Source organism: Tyto alba, unplaced genomic scaffold, assembly GCF_018691265.1.
Source record: "Tyto alba isolate M040663 unplaced genomic scaffold, T.alba_DEE_v4.0 Super-Scaffold_26, whole genome shotgun sequence".
Taxonomy (NCBI): domain Eukaryota; kingdom Metazoa; phylum Chordata; class Aves; order Strigiformes; family Tytonidae; genus Tyto; species Tyto alba.
This window is the reverse complement of record NW_024881300.1, coordinates 8,608,298-8,632,093: the sequence shown is the minus strand read 5'-3', so window position 1 is coordinate 8,632,093 and position 23,796 is coordinate 8,608,298. Positions and strand designations below refer to the sequence as shown.

Here is a 23,796-nt window from a genome sequence, read left to right as displayed (position 1 = left end):
CTTTTAACAATGGGTTTCTTAAAAGTTTTTCATTGTAGTACACAACCAAAAGACCATGTACTTGCTACATTATATCAGTATGAGCTGTTGCACTGAAATTATAAAGAATGGTTTTTATAGATCTCTGGGGTACCTCCATTGTTATTTATCTATCAAGACAACACTCTTGCCTATAATATGAATGACTCTTTGCTGTATCACAATGAAAACTATTTTACAGATAGAGATGAGAATTGCAAGCACACTAAGGACATCTCTCTGCAGCGAAGTGCATCACAGATCAGAGTCCTGAATTTACATCAGCTGAGCCTGTGCCAGAACCCAGGTCAGTATAAACTCAACAGGTAAAAGGCAGGGTTTACTGGCTTTAGTGACTACTGTTTAATGTTAACTTTCTTTTTAGTCTCTTCGTGTATTTACATGCCAGTTCAGGGCAGCAACTACACGAGGACCCCACTTTGTTACGTAGTTACTACATGTTCACAGCGACTTCTAAGTCACACATAGTCCTCTGTAACACAAAACAAGGCACAAAATTTGCATCTACTTCGTCTATATTGGTGCCTGGATCAGTCATTTCTCTCTAGAAATAGCTGAAAGTCTATAGCATATTTACCATGGTGTCTGGATATTCTGCATAACCAACAGTCAGCCCTGTAGATCTACCAACTAAATGCTTGATGTAAGAAGATGATCAGCTTTCCATTACATCTTCCATGCTCATCCCTAGATAATATTTGGAAATCTTGGGGTTTTAGTCTCTGATAGGTGGTTAAATTTTGCCTTTTTTTGTTTTACAGAAATAAGTCTGGCAACACATATATAGAAATATTTATTTCTTATATTTATTGTATAAGGAGAATGGGATAGGAATTAGCATCACTACTACCCTGAAAATGATAGAGGAACCTTGAATGTTTTCAGTTTGTACTAAGAAAGATGCTTCACATTACAGAACTGGCCTTGATATATCTCAGAATGAATATGTTGGGGGTCATTTATACTGAGAAGGCTCTTGGTCATCAAGGTACCAAAAAAAAAAAAAAATCACTTCTAACAGATCAGGATGCTCTGCTGGAGAGTCCTTGTACAGAAAGATATGTGTGCGGTGTCCTGAAAATTAGAATTCCACAGTCTGTTACTCATCAAAAGAATCTACTGCTGGCAAAAAAAAAAAGCACTCCTTTTTGTTTCTGCATATGAATTACTGAATGCTAACTACAACTCAGTGTTCTCATTATCTGACTACCTCATTCTAACTCTTGTGCGTACCAGCTGGTATTAAATTGCCTTTTTACTAACTTGGGAATGGTGAAAAAACAGTGGTTAACAAACGTGGTCAATAAAGGGTTTTTTTTTATTGTTTCAAGCTGTTAGATACATAGTTAATTACATCTCAGCTATTTAGGACAGTTGACTTCATGTTAATCGAATCAAATATTGTCAGCAGTGACTTTATTAAAATAACATTTTTCTTCTAGCACAGCTGCCCTTGAATTTGACAAAATAATTTTGCTGCACAAAGTACTTGGCTTGTACTGAGAGGAGCTACACTGCTATAATAGTGCACTAGGGCTCCCTTTCTGACTTCTCTTTGGTCTGTGTGTTGTCCTTTCATGAAAAGTGGTGGTAAATGTTACTTATAATTGAGCCTGCAGTGCTGACTTTTTTTTTGTAGTGTATAGTACGTTGCATTAAATATAAAAGAAAAATTAATTTGTCTGGAAGGACAGTAATTCTTTGACTATTATGTAGTCATTGTAGTTGGTGGGAATAAAGACCTGTGACTATTGTAATGTGCTCACAGGCACACTGTGACAACGCTCTCTGTTGTGTATTTTCTAATACATTGCAGAGTCTGGTTTTAAATTTTTAGCATAAACAGGACACCTTTCTCCTATTGTTGTGTTTTAAATAAAAACGCTAAACTGGGGTGACTCGACAAGCTCCAAGGAAGTCTCAAACATTTACACCCCAGAGTCCCATTGAAAAACAGCTGCTGAAAACATAAATCATTCTTTTAAGGAGAAAAATGGCCCCTCCTTGAGCCATTTCTCTGCTAAAACTGTCTCCTTACAGGAACAACATATTTGTTAATCCCAGTGATACTCTGCCATCAAAATTGTCAATTGCTATAACTGAAATAATTTTAACACTTGTAAACACATGAAAAGAAAATGTTTATATTACTCATTATTCAGATATTGTATTACTGACATTATATGAAAAAAAAAAAGACATTTTGTAAATAGATAGAAAATTGTGAAAGTAACGCTTTATTTTTTTTTTTTTCCAAAAATGTACTTTCACAAGAAGCAAGAAAAAATTGACAGGGGAAAAAAAATCAAATGTTAAAATTTGGTGAGAAATCAGAATTCTAAGTTTCAGCTGGATCCTAGATATTTTTGGAAAAGTGTGGCCAAACAGTTGTAGGTAATTGCTATTCATGTCCTTGTTAATGTGTTTTTAGCTATTCTTACAATAGAATTTAAGACCTGATTTTTGTGTAGATCATGACTACCAGGGAGGGAAGTGTCCCATACCACTGAGACATATGGTATAAATTACAAGCTTACAGCTGAACAGACTAGTTTTTCTGGTTAGTGTCCTTTGAAAACCACTAATGTTGACCATTACACAGTGAACTAAAAATTCATTACAGCACAGGAAAGGCGGTAGAGCCTAAAGAAAGCTTGTCTTTTTCTGAGCTTTAAGTTTTGTGCTACAAGCTGTTCTTGTTGGAGTAAGGAAAAAAGTGAGACTTTAAATTTAGTCTTACCTCTTGGAAGTTAATACTTCTCCATAGGACAAGTTCAGTATGATTTCCTAGATATATTTTTTTTCTCCAAACACGGACATTTCTTGCCTGACAAAAGATATTTTTTCACTTGTGTGTCACAGTTTGTTATTTAAATAAATTATCTAATTTACATATATAAAATTGTTAAATCACAAAGTCCTTTATAATGACAAATACTGGTGAGTTAGAGACCTTCACAGGTAGCATATTTTTCAAATGTAGGTGAAATTTTTTATAAGTCAAGTCAATGTTAAAGAGAGTCTAGGTCCTGAAGATGGGTTCAGGTAGATGGACAGAACTCAAGGTGTTAATATTTTTTTATACAGTTTGAAAGGAATAACAGCCATGGCTTTCTAAGAGAAAAAATTAATATTAGAACTAGCAATAGAATAATACCACAGCTCTTCACCTCTTTGTTAATGAAGCTATTAAAGTCAAAGTCTGAAATGTGCTGGACTGTCTTTTAAAAGTAATATTTTGAACCGTGGTTCAATGAATCTTCTGAGCACATGCTTTATTTTATGTATATTCTTAAGGTCCTTCTCAAACTTTAGGAAATTCCTCAAAAGTGTTGCCAAATGGGAATGAACCTGCAAGTATGTTAATATTTTTTGGCTTTTTTCTAATCAGAACCTGATTGTTCTTTTAACTGGTGTTACTTTCTGAATTTAGTACTTTTCCATATTTTCAAAAGATTGGTATGGGAAGCATTACCAAAACCCATGTTGTTTCTGCATTTCTTAAACAATTATGAAGCTATTTGCTGAATAGTATTTTAAAGAAAATGGGCACATTTTGACTCTAAAATTATTCTAACAAACAAATACTTCCTGTGGTTCTTCAAATTGTCAGAGGACTGCTTTTGCTGCATTGGTTGACTTCAAGGTTTAGCACATCTCTAGAAATAAACAAGCATGTTGGGCATGTTGTTTGATGAACTTCAAAGATTTAAGCACTCAGCTTTAATTACTGATGGTTTTAGCAACAGCACAATAAAGATAGGCTCCTGCTTCACTAAATCAAAGAAATGTGACTGAGGGCCTTCTGATCCAATTGTTCTCATTTAGTGCAGCTCTCACAAACATGGTTGTAAAATATTATTGTGGCTTGAGCTGACATGAAACACCATTGTCATCAATCAAATAAATAAATAAATAAAGTGTGAGAATCAATACATAACACAAAAGTGGTGATTTCAGCCACTTAATCAACTGCACATATTTTGCAGTTTTGTTCCCCTCCTCTCCCTATTTCTCTCCAACTTCTATTTAATTATTTGTATATATCTATATATATACACACACACTTTTTTTTTTTTTTTTTTTTTTTTTAACACTTGTCATTCTGCAACCTAGTAAAGATTAGCAGCTGTGGAGATGAAAGGATCAGCATTTCCCAACCAGGATGATTTGAAAGACACTGTTACTATATAGCATTCAAGTGCTAATGTTACTCAGTAAAGCTCTGTACCTTTTAGTTGTTCAGTGATAATAATAATCTTTTGTCTCCCTGCTGATACAATTATGCACACTATATTGAATAGTTATGATTGTGTGGCTTGACAGCATTCCAAGGTTTTGCCAGAGACCCTGCTATATAAACTCATTCAGAGCAGTAAGGCAGGATTAATGGGTGAGTTGGATGAAGCATGAGGCCAGCTGGTGTCAGCTGCCTCTTAACAATGGTAATATGTATCAATCACTCAGCATGTTTTTTTTGTTGGGATATTTTTAATCTTTGAGGTCTAATACCAATAAAACATATTTACTGGGATTTAAAGGGGCAGAATTATTTAGAGGGAGGAGATGAAATGTTCCCTACTGTCTTAATTGAAGCTTGTGCTGAATGGATAATCTTCAGTCAAAATAAGCATTGCCATCTGACACATCTACTGTCAGGAAAATAATTTGAAGAAAACTGATGGAACCAAAAAGAGATTCTTGTTTGCTGCAAGGACTTCATCTCTGCAGACATCCAATGCATGGTTTATAGAAGGACAGGGGTTTTCTTAATGTTTTGCTTTTTTATTTTTTTTTAAAGCAATGTAACTTCAGGTAAGAAAATGAATTTAAAAACCCCAACAGATTATTTTAGAATTATCAGATCATCAGATGTTTCTCTGAGCTTGCTTTTAAATAATAACTATTTAATTCATTACATTTTTTTTAGAGAAACTCAAGTTACAAATCCAGCTTACATTTCTTGATCCGGAAAATCACATGTATATATACTTAAATATGTGAATATACAAGGAAGTGTTTAACTGTAGCATGAGTCCCCTGACTTTAATGGGGTTTATGCGCATGCTTAAGTGTATTTCTAAAAGAAATGTTTATTCATCTGACTACTGTATGCAAATCATTTTTTAACAGTAGTTATTCCAGAACTGAATAGAAAAAACATGACCAAACCTACAGAGTCTACGAATGGAATGGTGTGACACCTATTAGGTGAGGACTGCCTCTATTTTATTTAGGAGATATTTTGTTTCCAAAGACAGAGTTAAATTAGCTAGATAAGCTTAATATGAAGGTCTAGAGCAGTTATTTTATATCTGTCGGGGAAAAAAAAAATAGAGACAGAAAAGCTGTAACTAGCCATGTGCTTATTTATTTTCAACTAGATCTTGCAGATTCATGATTTGAACACAAATTTCTGCCAGATTTCCTGGCCTTAAAAACATAGTGATCTAGAAAGATATGCCTATGGTTTCTTTTACTGACAATTGGGCTCACTTCCCTGTGGATCAAGTATCTTTAAAATCATTCTGTACAGCTTTGGAGTTTACCTATGTCTGACTTATCTGAATTTTCTGAATATCATAATATGCCAGCCTGTATAAGGTATTGTCTGTCAAATTACACCAAGGCTAGATGATCTACATGAGCCACTTGGACATCGAGCTGTTGACCACACCTCTTTGAGTGTGACCACCCAGGCAATTCCTTATCCACTGAGTGATCCGTCCATCAAACCCACATCTCTCCAATTTAGAGACAAGGATGTCATGTGGGACAGAGTCAAAAGCTTTGCACAAGTCCCGATGGGTGACGTCAGTTGCTCTCCCCTTACCCACCAATGCTGTAACCCCATTGTAGAAGGCCACCAAATTCATCAGGCACAATTTGCCCATAGTGAAGTCATGTTGGCTGTCACCAATCACCTCCTTGTTTTCCATGTGCCCTAGCACAGTTTCCAGGAGGATTCACTCCATGATCTTGCCAGGCACAGAGGTGAGACTGACTGGCCTGTAGTTCCCTGGGTCCTCTTCATTTCCCTTTTTAAAGATGGGGGTTATGGTTCTCCTTTTCCAGTCAGCAGGAACTTTGCCGGACTGCCACAACTTGTCAAATATGATGGACGGTGCCTTAACCACTTCCTCCACCAGTTCCCTCAGGACCTGCGGATACATCTCATCAGGTCCCATGGACTTGTGCACCTTCAGGTTCCTTAGATGGTCTTGAACCTGGTCTTCTGCTACAGTGGCAGTTCATTCTTCCAGTTCCCCACCTTTGCCATTTGCAACTTAGGCAGTGTGGCTGGAGTACCTGCTGGTGAAGACTGGGGCAAAAAAGTCATTGAATACCTCAGCTTTCTCCATATCCCAGGTGAACAAGTCTTCCTTTTCCTTCCAGAGAGGTCCAATATTTTCCCTAGTCTTCCATTTATCACTGACATACCTGTAAAAGCTTTTTTTTTCTCCCCTTGATGTCCCTGGTCAGATTTAACTGTCAGGGATTTGGCCTTCCCAACCTGATCTCTGGCCACCCAGACAGTTTCTCTGTATGTCTTGCAGACTACCCATCCTTTCTTCCACTCTCTGTAGGCTTCCTTTTTATGTTTGAGCTTGTCCAGGAGCTCCTCGATCATCCATGCAGCCTCCTGGTGTTACCTGACTTCCTGTTTGTTGGGATGCATTGTTCCTGAGCTTCGAGGAGGTGATCCTTGAATATTAACCAGCGGTCTTGAGCCCCTCTTCCCTCCAGGACTCTATCCTATGCTACTGTGCCAAGCAGATCCCTGAAGAAGCCAGTCTGCTCTCCTGATGTTCAAGGTGGCGAGCTTGCTGCACACCTTCCTTACTGCCTCAAGGATCTTGAACTCCACCATTTCATGGTCACTGCAGCCAAGGCCTCCCTTGAGCTTCACACTCCCCACCAGCCCTCCTTGTTGGTGAGAACAAGGTCCAGCATGGCACCTCTCCTCGTTGGCTCCTCTCTCACTTGGAGGAGGAAGTTATCATCCATGCATTCCAGGAACCTCCTGGATTGCTTATGCCCTGCTGTGTTGTCCCTCCAACAAATAGCGGGGTGGTTGAAGTACCCCCGTGAGGTCCAGGGCTTGTGAAAGTGAGGCTGCTCCTATCTGTTTATAGAGGGCCTCATCCACTGGGTCTTCCTGGTTAAGTGGCCTGTTGCAGATCCCCACTATAACATCTCATGTCCCTGCCTTCCCATTAATCCTGACCCATAAGCTCTTGGTCAGCTCCTCATCCATCCCCAGGCAGAGCTGCATGCACTCCATCTGATCACTGACATAGAGGGTGACCCCCCAGCTTCTTGTCCCTCCTGCCCGTCCTTTCTAAAGAGCCCATATCCTTCCATTCCAACACTCCAGTCATAGGAGCCATCCCACCACATTTCCATGATGCCAGTAAGGTTGTAGCCCTGCAGGCATGTACATGTCTCTAACTTCTCTGTTTTATTCCCCATGCTACATGTTTTTGCATAGAGGCATTTAAGCTGGGCCCCCCATGAAGCTGACTTACTGGCTGGGATATCTGAAATTCCTCTGTGCTTCTCTCCTGCTGACCTGTGACCCCTCTGCAGCCTCTGTGCATCTGCTGCTCACACTGGCATCAAGCTGGTAGGAGTGGGATGGATTGAGGTTCCCTTCCCCTGCAAACTTTAGTTTAAAGCCCTCTTCACGAGCTTGGCAAGCCTATGGCCAAAGATGCTCTTCCCCTTTTCTAACAGATGGACCCCATCAGCCCCCAATAGACCAGGTTTTTCAAAGTGAGTCCCATGTTCTAAGTAGCTGAACCCTGGGCTGTGGAACCAGTTCCGTAACCAGTTATTGATTTGCCAGATTTGACTGGTCCTTTCAAACCCCTTTCCTTTGACTGGAAGGATTGATGAAAAAACTACCTGTGTTCTAGAGTCCCTTACTGCCACTCCCAGGGCTCTGTAGTCCTTCTAAAGAGAAGGACTCAAAGAGAGCAATTGTATATATATTACTTTTTAAATTTTACATATTATGTTACTATATTATATGTCCTAATAATATGATATATATTTATATATTTATATACATTAGTGTACACCTAAACAAGAGCACCTGCACAAGCTGGGTACATCATATATGGTAGAATACAGGAGGTATAAAGTCAGCCTAAAGCCCTCAGCATGGGAACAAAAGCAATACATGGGATCAACTTATTATCATGTCTGCAGTCTCTGTAGCACTTCACTGACTAGTATGCTCTATCTAGCTTGAAAGCTAGCATTTTAAGGACTCCATTCTGATCCTAATTTTAAGTCCCATTAGACTGCCAGAAGTATAAAAGTGGTCTTAGTATAATTAATAAGAGACTTAAGGTTAATTTTGTGCTAGATCAGAAAAAAATGCAGCATCACATAGTTATCTAGATGCTGGCTGAACATTAGAACATGTCAAAAAAGGTGCCAAAATGTAAACCTCATGTACAGTCAGAACTGAAGTGTACATATCAAAGAGATAAGCAAAGAGGAAGCTGCAGTAGGTTGGCCCCTGTGAGCAGCCAAGCACCCACTCAACTGCTGGCTTATTCCCTCCCAGCAGCAGAGTGGGGAGAAAATAGGAAGAATAGGGGAGGAAATAAAGCTCATGGCTCAAAATAAAGACAGGGAAATCACTCACCAGTAACTACTGCAGGCAAAAGACTCAACTTGGGGAATTCAACTTAATATACTACCAGTTAACATCAATATTTAATTATTGATTTGGGTGTTGGAAAACAAAGAAGACAAACATTTACTTAGGGAAAATACCAGGCTCAACTTCATTACTTCACTCCAGACACCTCTCCTCCCTCCATTATCACTGCAGATTACACTCAGACCCTTCAGTGAGGCAACAAGTAGTGCAGACAGTTGAGGCCAGTGTACGGTGTTTTCTCTCTGCCGTTCCTTATTTCTCACTCATTTCCTATGCTCTGCATGGGTCCTCCACAGAGTGCAATCCCTTCAGTGATGAACCTGTTCTGGCATGGGCTTATCCACAGGCCACAGTTCCTTTGGAGCCATACCTGCTCCAGCATGGACTCATCCATGCACCACAGTCCCTCTGGGGATGTGCATGCTCCACCATCGAGAATCCGCTCATCTGATCTTGTTCCCGTTGTTCCCTCCTTCCATGCACTCTTCTGTCCTTTCTCAAATAGGTTTTCCCAGAGGCACGACAAAGTCCTCCAAATGGCTTGGCTTTGGCAAGCGGTGGGTCTGTTGCCAAGCTGGCTGGAAACAGCTGTGTCTGGCAGAGGGCAGCCCCTGAACTTTCCACAGATGCTACCCTTGTAGCCACCTCTGCTACTAGAACCTTGTCATTCACACCCAATACAGAAGTTAGGGATTATTAGCCTGCTACTGATGTGTAATGATCTAGAGAAAATAAGGACTCACCAGAAGCTTTCCTTTTAACAGAGAGAGAGAACACAACTGAAAAATCAAAAGTGAATTTCTGAGCCCATTGATTATGAATAGCAAATGAAAATTAAAAGGAAAGACAATAAAACTTTATGTCTTTTTCTCCAGTTCACGCCACTAATATCCACTCAGGCGGGTTATTTTTAGAACTTGGAAAAGTACAAAAAGGGGGAAGAAGTTTTTTTAAAAAAAAAAAAGAATAGCAGAATAGCAGGTAGTCCTGAGATTAATTTCATTAATATAAAAAGGCGAACAATATCTCGTTCACAATCTGCTTTTTGTTCTTTCCTGATTATTAAATCAATGCAGTTGTAATTCCATTTAAAGATAATACTTAAATGTATTTAACTATCCAAGGAAAGAAGGCTTTGAAGGGTTTCCTTCAAAACCCCTTTAATATAAATGGACATCTTAAATTAAATTGGGGTGTTATAAGACTGTTGGCCTTCTTTCTTTTCTATTTTTCTCTGCAACTCATGGATCACTAAAGATGGCATTTTCACCAAGCAGCAGTGACATGCTAAATTAGTGTATATCCTTTTGGCAATTTAACAATGAACATTAACTATTAAACTTTAAAACCAAACAATATCATTGATACAAAATTAAGAGTTTTTCAAAGGAAGATAATTAGAGGAAGAACAAAGAATCTTTAATGGTATATTTTTAATAAAATGGATGCAAAAATAAACATGTAAAACATGACGGATGAAGAAGCCAAAAAGACATACAATTTAGGAAAGTATAAAATGCAAACTGTTCATTCCTATTTATCACTACAACAGGAAAATGTCAAGGAGTTTTAATGCTTAATGAGCCCATCAAGATTAGAATGCACCAGTTGTAACATTTTAGCTAATTGCCTACAACATTTTTGTCTTCAAAGTCCATTCTCTGTGGCCCTTCTCCTCTGCTCCCCCTCCAAAATGGCAGTGCAAAACCTCTGAGCATCTTGCTTGGACTACATTATAGCTTTTACAGTGCATGGGGTAGATTGTGGGCTATTTCTAAAGAAGGCAGCTCAGACAATGTTTCAGAAATTATTTTTGCCTTTAACATGGCTGAAATTTGTTTTGATAGATAGCAACATAGTTAATATAAGCAATGGTGGAACAATAATCAGTCCATCTTTGTGAGGATGTTGCTTCACCTTTTATACAACTTCACATTAAACAAAAAATGCCTTACTAAGCTATCCATATCAGACATATAGTATTGATATCAGATTTATACTACAGAAAAATAAATTACTGGCATTATATTAACTAATATTCTCAGAGATCTTTAATCTCAATATAAAGTCTACTCTTGGGAGTGTAAGGGAGGATTAAGGAATTCTGACTTGCTTAAGACAGAAGTTATTTTAGTCACCTATATCTGTAGATTTAGTACACATGCCTCACATGACATTGTGCTAGAAACAAAAACATAGGGGTACAGGGACACAAACCTTTTTTTCACTGAGACTCCAGAATGAGTGTTTGATAGAATATAAAGCCTAGAATACATGCTGACCAGTGAAGAACATGAAATACCACACAGACTTTTATCTTTTCTATCTAGTTGTAATTTACATCCAACATGCAGAAGGCAAACACAGGGAATGGGAGAATGTAGAACTGTCACTGTAGCAGAAGACCAGGTTCAAGACCATCTAAGGAACCTGAAGGTGCACAAGTCCATGGGACCTGATGAGATGTATCCGCAGGTCCTGAGGGAACTGGTGGAGGAAGTGGTTAAGGCACTGTCCATCATATTTGACAAGTTGTGGCAGTCCGGCAAAGTTCCTGCTGACTGGAAAAGGAGAACCATAACCCCCATCTTTAAAAAGGGAAATGAAGAGGACCCAGGGAACTACAGGCCAGTCAGTCTCACCTCTGTGCCTGGCAAGATCATGGAGTGAATCCTCCTGGAAACTGTGCTAGGGCACATGGAAAACAAGGAGGTGATTGGTGACAGCCAACATGACTTCACTATGGGCAAATTGTGCCTGATGAATTTGGTGGCCTTCTACAATGGGGTTACAGCATTGGTGGGTAAGGGGAGAGCAACTGACGTCACCCATCGGGACTTGTGCAAAGCTTTTGACTCTGTCCCACATGACATCCTTGTCTCTAAATTGGAGAGATGTGGGTTTGATGGACGGATCACTCAGTGGATAAGGAATTGCCTGGGTGGTCACACTCAAAGAGGTGTGGTCAACAGCTCGATGTCCAAGTGGAGAGCAGTGACAAGTGGCATTCCTCAGGGGTCAGTGTTGGGATTGGCGCTGTTTAACATCTTTGTTGGTGACATGGACAGTGGGATCGAGTGCACCTGCAGCAAGTTCAGTGATGGCACCAAGCTGTGTGGTGCAGTGACACGCTGGAGGGAAGGGATCCAGAAGGACCTGGACAGGCTGGAGATGTGGGCCCATGCAAACCTCATGAAGTTTAGCAAGGCCAAGTGCAAGGTCCTGCCCATGGGTCAGGAAAATCCCAAGCTCAAATACATGCTGAGTGATGAGTGGGTTGAGAATAGCCCTGCGGAGAAGGACTTGGGGGTGTTGGTTGATGAGAAGCTCAACATGACCTGGCATTGTGCGCTTGCAGCCCAGAAGGCCACCTGTGTCCTGGGATGCATCAAGAGAAGTGTGGTCAGCAGGTTTAAGGAAGTTATTATCCCCCTCTACTCTGCTGTTGTGACGCCCCCCCTGCAGTCCTGTGTTCGTCTCCAGGGCCCCCAATATCAGAAGGACATGGACCTGCTTGAGCAAGTCCAGAGGAGGCCACAAAGATGCTCAGGGGGCTGGAACACCACCCCTATGAGGACAGGCTGAGAGAGTTGGGGTTGTTCAGCCTGGAGAAGAGAACACTCCAGGGAGACCTTATAGCAGCCTTCTAGGACTTAAAGGGGGCTACAGGAAGGCTGGAGAGGGACTTTTTACAAGGACTTGTAGTGATAGGACAAGGGGTGATGGCTTTAAACTGAAAAAAATTAGATTCAGATTAAAGGAAGAAATACTTTCTTGTGAGGGTGGTGGGGCACTGGCACAAATTGCCCAGAGAAGCTGTGGCTGCCCCCTCCCTGGAAGGGTTCAAGGCCAGGTTGGACGGGGCTTGGAGCAACCTGGTCTAGTGGAAGGTGTCTTTGCCCGTGACAGGAGGGTTGGAACTAGATCATTTTTAAGGTCCCTTCCAACCCAAACCATTCTATGATTCTGTCATTTTGTAATATGGTAGCTGCTAGACAGTGTTCAGTTCCAACACCTATACAAGAGACTGAACAAAGCTTCCAAAGAGTACTTTCAGGGCTACTCTTCATCCATTTTCCAAGCCTTCAATACTACTACAGCACTGTACACTCCTGTAGTGTAAATTATAACAAGGCCTATAGCCTTGTTTTGTGTAGTTATGAGATGACATGGTCATATTCTGACATGAGTAATTCCATATGAAATGGGGGCAGGTGGCTACATTGGAGAATGTTTCTATTCACTGTTTTAGAGGTTTCAGTAAGTGTAACTTACAAGGAAAATTTAAAAAGCCCAACAAACCACTTGTTGCATTAATTATTTTGGAGAGGTGTATTCTTTTTTTCCCTTTAAAATTCTTTTGGTCTATGGTGATGTCTATTGCTACCTACCGTCTTTGTCTGCGATGATTTATCAGCAGGCTCTCTGCATTGTAATAGGTGTATTTGGCACCACTAGCATGATGTTTAAACTTCAGATGGTAGTTCAGTACTGGGATCATATCAGTAACATGTTTTGACCTAAATTCATTAATTTTTCTATGTGTATTTGTCTAATACAGATTCATATCCTTCTAAACATCTTAGGATAGGAGTATCTTTGTTGAAGATGACATGCATTGTCATTTTGATTGTGGATCTCAGATATGCAACTGAAGCTGATGAGACGTTGCCTTTGTTTTATACAATATCCTGACCCGTCATGCTGAGATTTGAATTGGCTGGCATTGAGTGCAGCAGAATCAATATATTAATATTTTACATTTCTATATCCACTGTGAGGTGGAAAGCTTTCAAACAACAGTAGTCCTCCATCTGAATGAGGGTACATGCACTAGATCAAAGTCTAGAACTAGCTGTAATACATATACCAGAATATAAATGTACAGCTCCTGATGGCTAGAGTAAATGAATTTCTTATTTTTTAGGTTTGCTTTGTACTGACTAAAAATATGGGCAATGGAAAAAGGAGACTAATGCATGTTAGAATGTATAGTTCTTCCTAACATAAAAACCAAATATATTTTTGGTGCTTTTATTCATCACTAAGAACTATGGCATTACATAAGAGCATAATTTTTGAGTGAACCTGCCATACCCTGTCCTGCTTTCTCCTCCCACTGTCCCACAGAAACTTCCCATCTCCTGTCTCACCTTCTTTTTTCTGACCTCCTCTTCTATCATTTTCTCTCATCTTGTCTCTTCTTGTCTTCTCTCCTCTTCTCTGAGCTTATCAGACGTAATCCTTTTCTCTTTGCATTTTGCATCATCCAATCAATATACCCTAATGTTCTTCTGAATGTATTTTGTTTTTCTGTATTTCAGTATAAAGCTACATGTGAGTTTTGCTCTGATTCTCAATATTCTTATTTTTAATTTCAGGTTTTCATGGGATGCAGAGGTCACGTGTCATTTCACTTTCTACGGTAGGAATCATATTATAAACCCATTTTCTCATACAAACCCTCAAAATTTTTAATCTAAAATTTGCTTTTTTTGATTATTTGGCAAGTGACTTGACAGCATTCTTGTTTGGAAATTTTTTTGCTTCAGGTGTTCTTAAAAGCAGTGACAAAGAAGTCAAATGTGAAAGAATGTTAGCATTCATCCTTATCATCCTTATCATAAGGATATATTTGGAAAACAAATTTAGAGATAATTAATAACCTTTTTTTCTTTTATGTAGGATAAATAATCAAAGCACTTTTTTCCAAGATTACAGTTTTATTCTGTCACCTGAAATAAGTATAATCTGGTTTTGTTTTTTTTTTTTTTTTTAAAACAAGAATGCTTCAGAAATTACTGTTATTTCTTCACTGAAAATAGATAATTGCTTAGTGGTCTGCCACAACAATGATTCAGAAGACTTATGGTTAGATAAACACTTTTTTTTTTATTCTTTATGGAACATTTATTATAACAAAGTAGGAGCTGGTCCTTTCCCTCTAAAAATGTTATCAAAATCTCCCATTAATTAAATTGGTTCTTTCCATTAGTGTATTCTGTGAAAAGTATAGTTTCAGCAGAATAAGACTTCATTTTTCCTGCAACACTGTAGTGATCCTGTCTGGGAGACCACTGTACATGAATTAGTGATCCACAGTACAGTTAACCTGAGCAGGCCCAAACCCATGCCATGCTGTACCATGATCCCACCTGGCACTGGTATGTGGGCTTCATCTTTATCTAAAAGTGCAGCAAGGAGTTATTGTGTGAACTTCCTTTTTGTTTGACAGTAGAAATGATGAGTAGAATTGTTTTCTGGTAAGAAAATCATATAATAGCTTGGATGACCCAAATGGATGCGTTCTGCACAGCATGCAGTGGGAAAATCCATCCAGGGCCTGTCCAACACTGTAAAAACATGGGGTTCCCATCTTGTAAGATTTACCATCTATATTCCTCTTTTTATTCTATCATATTAAAACAGCTATTTTATTAAGCCATTTGTTGTTGGTTCTTTCTTACCGGAATAAAGAACCCTGGACCATCTCACTCTCTCTCTCATTTCCCCCCTTGCCTTCTCCCCTCCTCTGGTGCAAAACAATCACCTTTTACGTTATGGTAACTCTGTTTATCTCCTTGTCTCAACTTACCTTACATTCCACTTTTAAAAAATATCATTGCTATCACTTCAAGCACATATATATCATTATGTAGTTTCTATATTATTCTTGGAAAAATTTCCATCATATGCATGTTTGGGAAAGAGGTTCAAGCTATTTATCTAATATGCTGTGCCTCTAACCATACAGTAGTTTTTCCCTATTTTGCAGAAAAGGTGAGAACAAGATCAATCCAGCTCAGAGAATGGAATCTATTCTCCTAATACTAAGTTTTGATTCTCTTTCCACACTATCTCAAACTTCAGGTTAACAGACACTCATATTTCAGCCAAGAAATCTCTCTAGTAATTATAGCATTGTAAAAAAGAAAGCATTTGAAGGTATTTTCTCTGCTTTCCTATTTTAAATGGACTTTTCCTGAGTGCTGTGTTCTCTTTTTTACAGTGGCTTGTTCATCTGTCATTTTGCTTAAGCAGTCGCTATTTAGGTCTTGATTACCCTTGCTTTGGGCAATCCCTTCTCTTTTAAATAATATGATGAAAGCAAATCCAGTGAGGCTTACACAATGAGACCTTTAAGGTGCTGCTCAATCCTATTTGGTCTTGCTGAGACAAAAATTGGTCTTTCTTTTCATAGAATTCATGATCACAAACACAGTTGTTATTATTCATATAAAAATCAACCTATGCAAGCAAATACTTGTTAACTGTATCAATGCAAGGCACTGGAATGGCTCTTTCTGATGCTGATTGATTTACTATTAAGAGAATTGTTTGTTTGTTCCAGGGAATAAAAACATTTCAGTTGGGAGGATCACTGCAGTCTTTCTGGACAAAACACTATATTTGCTCTTAACACTCCTTTGATTAATTTTAACAGAAATTATGACACAAGCAAAAAGAAATTAAAATTTTAAATGGGTTTTACTTAAATTGATAAAACCCAAGATATTCAGTATTCAGTTTGTCAGGTTGGTTCATGTATCTCAGCTGTATCTATGTGGATGAACCCTGTTACAACACTGGGGTCTTCATGCTAATTTATAACCAACTAGTGAAGGAAACAGGAAAAGAACCCCACAGATTTGACACCTAGCTCACAATGAAAACCAACAGCAGTTGTGTGCATCTCTGGGGCCACTGATTAAAAACCCTAAATACCTCTGAAATGTGTGTTACAGACTGTGAATTGTTCTGATATTCTGTTATGTGGCTTTATCAATAATTTAAATGGATGCACAGGATAGACTGACCTTTGACACAAGTTGGGACAAAGAGTCACAGTTTCTTCTAACATCTTCTTCAGTTTTGGGGTGGGGGTTGCAAAATCTTTAACTGCTTCACATCAAAGCTCTCCTGCTGTGCTGGGTCTGCCTGGCCAGCAGAGATGCTCATCACTAGCTATACCTCAGTTGCAGGGAGAGACTGTTGCCCATTTGTGCGAGTAAACCAGATGCTATGTCCTTTCCAGAGATGTTTGAGAGAGGATGCTTCATTCCTTTGTCTCTCTGTGCAGCTATATGATCCCATTAATAATCTAGCTCTTGTGTAATCAGTTTCTGAACAGAAAATACTCATAGAGCTTTAATATATTTTTTTTGGACTTCCAAAGCAGAAAGCTTGAAATGAAAATAAATAATTGCACTTCAGAAACATCTTTTTCTGATTCAGTTCAGGCATGTGCTTAAAAGCTATTTATTGGAGGAATCTGAAGAGGTAATTGAAATTAGCACATTCTTTTAAGTGATTAGTGAATTTTCACGTTTTGATACCGGTGCTTGTGCAGCTAAACCAATGGATTTTTTCCTATTGTTTTTCTTTACCGAAAGCTCCACAGAGCTATATAGACATGATTACTGAAGATTTTTAGGTTTTTCCATGGGGTTATTGACATCAAAAAAGAAGAAAAAAAGAAATTTGAAGCCAGAAGAAATAAATGAGATTGATACAAGTAGGAATTAAAAAAAAATAAATTGTTAATATGAATGCTGAATCATCCCAATTCCTAAAATGGAAGATACTGTATAGATTTCCTCCTGCACTTACTGAAAAATCTTTTAAAATATATAAAGAAGCAACTTTGTGTTGCACCAAGGTTTTTGTGGGAAACTATGAGATTTGCAGAGAGTGAAGTTCCCACATCAGAAATGCAAATCTTGATAGAAATACCAAGTTTTTGTCTTAGATGAAGTTTACAAACCTGTACAATCATTTCTATTGTCTGCTTTGAGATGCTTGTGCCACATAAATAGGCATATACTTCTAATCACAGTAGCATAACACTCTACTGATGACACCTGTCATCAGTTCCTTAGTTTGTGTTATATCTACAGTAGCTTTAGCTTTTAAATAGTTGATTCATGGGAGAGGAAGGAAAGGTCAGTGATCTCCTATTGTTCAACAACACCAAGAGGTTTTCTGAGATTGGCAGCCAGCAGAGTGTTGCAGTGAAAGTACTGTATAGAGCTGCCAGCACAGGCTTGCATAGATCAGCATTTCATTACAAAAATAGCAAATGACTGATGTATTTTCTAGGTCAAGGTGGAAGAAGTTAAATAAGGATACTGATGACTTGAGTAAGGAAAGGTAGTTATTCAGTGCAGTGTTCCACCTGTGAATGGACAGTGTAATCCTCTTTTCTTTCACTGTATAACAATATTTAAAGACCCAAGCACTACATTACTAACCCTTATTTTAACAAATTGCATGTAATACTGTGCTTATCTTCATTTATTTATCTCAGATAAAACCCACTGAAATAGTATGCACCAGTGTGGACAGAGTTGATATATATTCTTCTCTGGCAGAATTAGTTTGAAGGAGAACCTCCAGACGATGATGGTACATAGAGTGGTTTTTTTACTTCTCTTCTTCCCCTGAAATGTATTGTGTGTTTGGATACACAAGAGGAGCCTAGCTACAAGTACTTCTCCTAATGAATTTTAGATGTGTGTCATGATTCAGAGAAAAAAAAAAGTAGTTTAGTAAAAGCTTTAAAGCATTTGCTTGTTTTCCAAAATGTTCCTCATAACCACAGCTTATCTCAAATGAGCTGGTGGAACTGGAGGTTTTCAGGGATGCTACTTAGGAGACTGAAGGCATCAGGAGTAAGAATGACTTCTAAGACAACAGGATGGTGTCTCCAGATCTTTAAAGGTCTGACACTATTCTTCATTTTAGAAGTGAATCAGTAAGGCCTATGTTGTCTGAAGAAAATGTCATTAAGAAGGACAGGCTCAACAAGAAAAAGAGCACTGAAAGACCATTTAAGGATTTCTTTAAGACAGCTAGTTAGTTTCTGTCTTCTAATTATTCTTCAGTTGTAACTATTTCATAGTTGTTTTACTTTCCTGAAAGTAAGAAAAATGAAGAGGTTCTGCCATTAAACAATTCATAAGAGTAATCTTTACTGGAAATTTATCAGCTTTAGTGAAATGCTGAGCAAATTTCTAACTGGTTTTGGCAAAATTTCATGAAAATAATTTATTTTTCAAAAGTTATTATAAACAATTGCCTTTCTCCTATATCCTCTTGCTCCTCCTTTGCAGACAGAACCAGATGAAGTAAAAATAACATTTTTCTTACTTAGCATATTTGTTTGAAGACTTAGATTTAGAATTTGCACAATTCAGAAGGAAGTCTGTGTAAACGTGACATAGGCACAAGTGACTGGAGCTGATCCTTTGCATTCACATTGCTTTCCTAAAGAGAGTTTTGATGCAGAGCAGGTGGCTTGGCAGATAGAGCTCCACCTGGATAAACCATGGGACATCAAAATAGCCTGTGTTCTACTGACATACAGGAACCACATCATGAAATTGAGATGAAGTATGGAAACCTTTTTGCTACACATTCAGACAGCTATTCCACTACCTGAGGTGGAACGAAAAAAGATATTACAAATTTCTGGTTTGGCTTTATAGTGAAAGTCGCCTAACTTTCTTTATTTTTATTTTAGTTATTTTTGCCTTTTATTTCTTACGTTGTTACTCAGTTTTGGATTATTGTAAAGACAAAATATGGCAGAAAATTTAGAATGTATTTGTGATTGCAGAAAAGGGGGATCTACAAGTCTTAATTCTGAGGTCAGTTCACATTCCTCATGATGTAAAATCTGACAGGAAGTTAGGTTATGTACGCAAACTTTGGTCCCCTCTTTGGAATAAATTAAAATAAACCTTCTTTTTAAAAGTTGAATGTATTTCAAGTTTTTTAAAAAAATCACATTTTATTTTTAGTCTTTGGAAAAAATCAGAGCCTCTATCCACGAGACAACTTAGAGTTGTCACCAAGCTGCCAGATAACAAGCTTATATTGTTCAGGAAAATATATTACAATTTTATCTACTTGTACTGTTTAATAAAACATTAGTATCTCAGCATTTTTATTTAACAATAGGCAACCTTAGGCCAGTAATTATGCAACAATTATAATCATAAAAACTGTCCCCTGCTGCTCACCTAGAAACAAGAATATATTAAACCACTACTAACCATCTAAAAGGAAAGCAACAAACTACACTCATTTTTAATGCCCCTGCAGTGCACCATGGGAAGCTAATAATTCACCCTCTAATTAGTATCCCTTCTGCTGCTGTTGGCACAAGGACAGACAAAGAGGTATCCGCTTCATTACAAACTTGCCTTGGTAATCTTTAAATGTCTTTCTTCTCTGCAGGTTGAATGCATGGAATAGGGGGAAATAGAATGTGCAATTAAAAAAGGTTTGCTAGTATTGCTAGTCTGACCATGCATCCTAAGTCTAATGAGTATACTAAAAAACCAAAAAGCTATTTGAATGTACTTTTTCTCTTTTTGGCTATGTTGTAATTCTTCCTTTTTGTCCTTCATTAGTTTCTACATTAGCAGAAAAAAGAGAATACACCAATGGGATAAAAATATGATAACTTCACAGTATAACTGCAATGACAATATTGTTTAGAATTTGAGCAGTTTGTAAATGTTATCAATCTAGCTTGAGAAAAAGTGAATGACAGTGGGCCTTAATTAATGCTTTAAAAGATTGAGTTTAATTGTTTCAAAGAGAGTGTATCAATTTTAATACATTTCCATTTTAAAAACTAGAATGATTTTGCCACAGAGCACTATGGGTTTGAAATATACCAAGCACTTCTACATAATTTTTAGTACTATAGAGATTATTGTGATACTACTATGGTTACAATGATACTTTCCTTTAACTGTCTTTTTTACATATACACAGTGTATTTGTTGATTAATTTAAGCTTATTAAAGAAATTGTTACATGCTTGAGGGTATTTTCAACTTGCCAATACACATCTGGTTCTAATTATTATAGAGAAATTTTGGTTTCTACAATGGCTTGCTGATACAGTAAGAAACAAGGCCAGCAGCGTACTAGACAGTACTAAGAGCTTCTGCTTTTGGTTCAAATATGGCCTAAATCAGTTGTATTTCCATTTCATACCTGTGTAGTAATCTGTGTGAAGTCCATTACTAGTCTCATAACAAAATGCAATGTCACCTCTTCAGTTAACTTTGAGGACTATCTATTGACTTTCTGTTTACTGCTATTTATATCCAGTCCTGCCCTCTGTGAGATTCTGCTTGTGTAGTCACTAGGAGAGTTGTGTGTGCTTAGGGGAGTTGAATATTATGTCACATTTTTATAAACAGTCAATAGAAAATTCAAAAGTGAATGACCACAGTAATTAGCTTAAAATTTTACCATCTATTTTGATATATATCAACGCTGCTGTCTGCTGCACAGGTAATGAAACATCGTAACTTTTGTAATAAATATGTAGCTTGAAGAAAGTTAATGGAGCCTCATAATCCTTCCATTTGAACATTGCAAACTAATAGTAGGTGAGGACTGGATTATCAATATGAAGGTATGTAGCACTCTTCAGCAACACTCCAGCCTCAGTGGTAGAACTAGTTCTGTCTCACAAGCAATGAAGCTCCTTTAACCATCTCTGTCTTTGTGTATATCTGTTCCTGGTTGACTTGTGACTGTCTCCAGAATTGATGAGCAAGCTGCTCTTTCATACTAGCTAACACCTTTCTCTACCTGTGATCCTTTTCCTGTCAGCCTTCCCATCCTGCTGTTTTTTTTGACAGTTTAACCTACCTTGTTTTTCATAATGTTCTGTTCTCCTTCCTGATATTTCACATCTGTTACTACTGCTCTTCCTCTGCTTAGGCTTAGCTGTCCTCTTCTCTACTCATCTTACAAATCTCAACAAGAAAATTTAGTGGCTGTAATATAGAATAGAGCACTACTCTAAAACAGAAGTATATATAAATTAAGAGGCTGATTCAGCATCCACTAAGGCTTTCCAATATTCTCATGAGTACTGGATCAGTTTCTAAGTTAGTTTTTAGTTTAAATTTTAATTAAAGAAGCCACAGGGGAAGAGCAGGAGTGTTGTCTGTAGAATAAAATAGGATGTTGAGTTGTTGTTCCCTCTGTCTAAAATAAAGATATTTCAGAGTTTCTTATAGGAGAGTAAAAGGACATATGATACATGTGATGGGAAAAGAATTGGTTTACTTTCATTCAAATAGTTCTTCACTGTTGATCCAGGTTTGTCCTACCTGGCCAAATCAAGAAATGGAAAAAAAGTTGCTATCTTAATTTGTGTGTAGATTTAGGACTTATGTTGGGAAATAAAAGGTCTGAAGATTGTCCTGATTTAAAATCAAAGAAGAGAAATTTATGGAAAGCTTACAAGCTCTTAGCAGTACTGTATCTGTCTGGAGAATAAGTGGAAAATGATCAACTAGTTCCATAAATTTAGCTTTAGCACTAAATTAAATTAAAAATGTCAAAACTGGATCTGGTTTGCACTCAATCATATCTAAATCACTTTCTGAAGAGTTATGCACAGTTTCTATTATTGAAGTATCTTGATAAGAAAATAATTGGATATAAATTATAACATGTTGTTTTAGTGCAGCATGAAGACACGTTTTGGATGACTAGAATGGAAGTGAAAACAAAATATCCTAATGCTATTCTCTCTAAAAACAAACATATGCTAGTAATAATGACTAAACCACAGGGCATTTGCTTGAATGCTAATGACATGGTGGATTTAATGGATCTGGATGTAGCACTAGGACACTTCTTTAACTGTCTGTTAATCTCAGTGGAAATACTTTCTGCCTCAGTTATTATTGCTTACTGATCTGACACAATTGACCATAACTTCTCTTCTTATTATGCCATATGAATTGCTTCTCATCCAGTTATGTGGTACACTGCATCAGGTTACATTGTTTACCATATAGTACTATATTAAGTCTCTGTTTTTTAATACCGTCTGTCTGAAAAAAATGTGTTATATACTTGGGACAAGTTCTTGAAATACTTTTTTGAACACACTGACTTGTCTGGGGAGGACAGCATCTGAGAGGTGGAAACATTACATTCAACCAGCCATGCTACAGTTGCAGTGCTAGAGCTAGTCTTTTCCTCAGAAAAAAATGTTCATCTTTTGTTCTATAAGATTTTTGTCTTGAATCAAGATGATAAGCCAATCATCCACAATTTTTCTTAAAGATAAAATTCTATTTTTGAAAAATTCTTGCCACGTATTCTCTGAGATAGTTTAATTCCTGAGTTTTCTGAGCATAGGTCAACACAGGCACCTGATTTCATGGACAGATGAGCAGACTAACAAACTGGGTGGTCCAAAAGAGTTGTTAGGGAGCCTGCAGAGTTTTCTGCTGAAAAAAAAAAAAAAAAGTCAAAACAACCTATTCTTCACATAGAAATTCTATAAGAGCTGCTGCATAGACAATCAGCTGGCCATATAACCCAAAGAATCTGAGGACTGTGAAAGGCTGGGACCTAAGGGAACATAGCAGATGGGCAGCTCGTCTTAAAGTCTTTATAAGAACAAATCAAGAAAAGAGACAATTTTCTTTGAAATTTGTATTGCACTAAGCATTTTGTCAGCAAACTTCTAGTGTTTGACACACCTGTATTTTTTGATGGGCAACTATTTTGTAAAGTGTCCAGCCACCCTGGTAGCATTGCCTGTGGTTAACTAGAATCAGTAATGTCTGGACCAGCAGAAACTGTATCATGGATAGACTCACAAACTATGTCCTTGGTCAGCTCCCAGTTCCCACAAGGAAGGAAACCTGCAGTTAGAGCAGTTCTTTATGGGCCAGAAGGTTAAGGAATGCATATGCATAAGAGTTTTTTTGTTGTCATTCCTTTGCACAGAATCATGCCTGGCTTGCTCAAAATGGTCTATTCTCTATAGAGTCTGTTCCTTGATTTCTCTTTTCCAGAAAGGTTCATACTCTGCAGGAGAAAAAAAAAAACCTAGACACAAACGTCATGTTTTTATATTTTGTAACTCCATATATCTTGTGTCTCAAATGAGAGCTTCTGTTTTCTAGTCTCTCACATTCTGGCCAAAGGGGAAGTTGTGTTTTACTCGTATTCTGCATCCCTAGCTACCTTCAAAATTTAATGCAGGGAAGTGGAGCCAAACAAAGAAAATGTCTCGAAGACAA

At 37.8% G+C, this 23,796-nt stretch overlaps 1 long non-coding RNA gene across 3 annotated transcripts in view; it reads left to right on the top strand.

Moving 5' to 3' along the window:
• The first annotated feature begins 224 nt into the window (after positions 1–224).
• The window catches only part of LOC116963060, a 219,005-nt gene continuing 195,433 nt past the window's right edge, over positions 225–23,796 (top strand). For 2 of the 3 annotated variants that reach the window (XR_004407928.2, XR_004407926.2), the window contains exons 1-2: positions 225–325; positions 14,098–14,141. This is a non-coding gene — a long non-coding RNA (uncharacterized LOC116963060). Of the gene's footprint in view, positions 326–14,097; positions 14,142–18,023; positions 18,122–23,796 lie in introns of all 3 variants that reach the window. The other variant, XR_004407927.2, reaches the window with a different exon arrangement.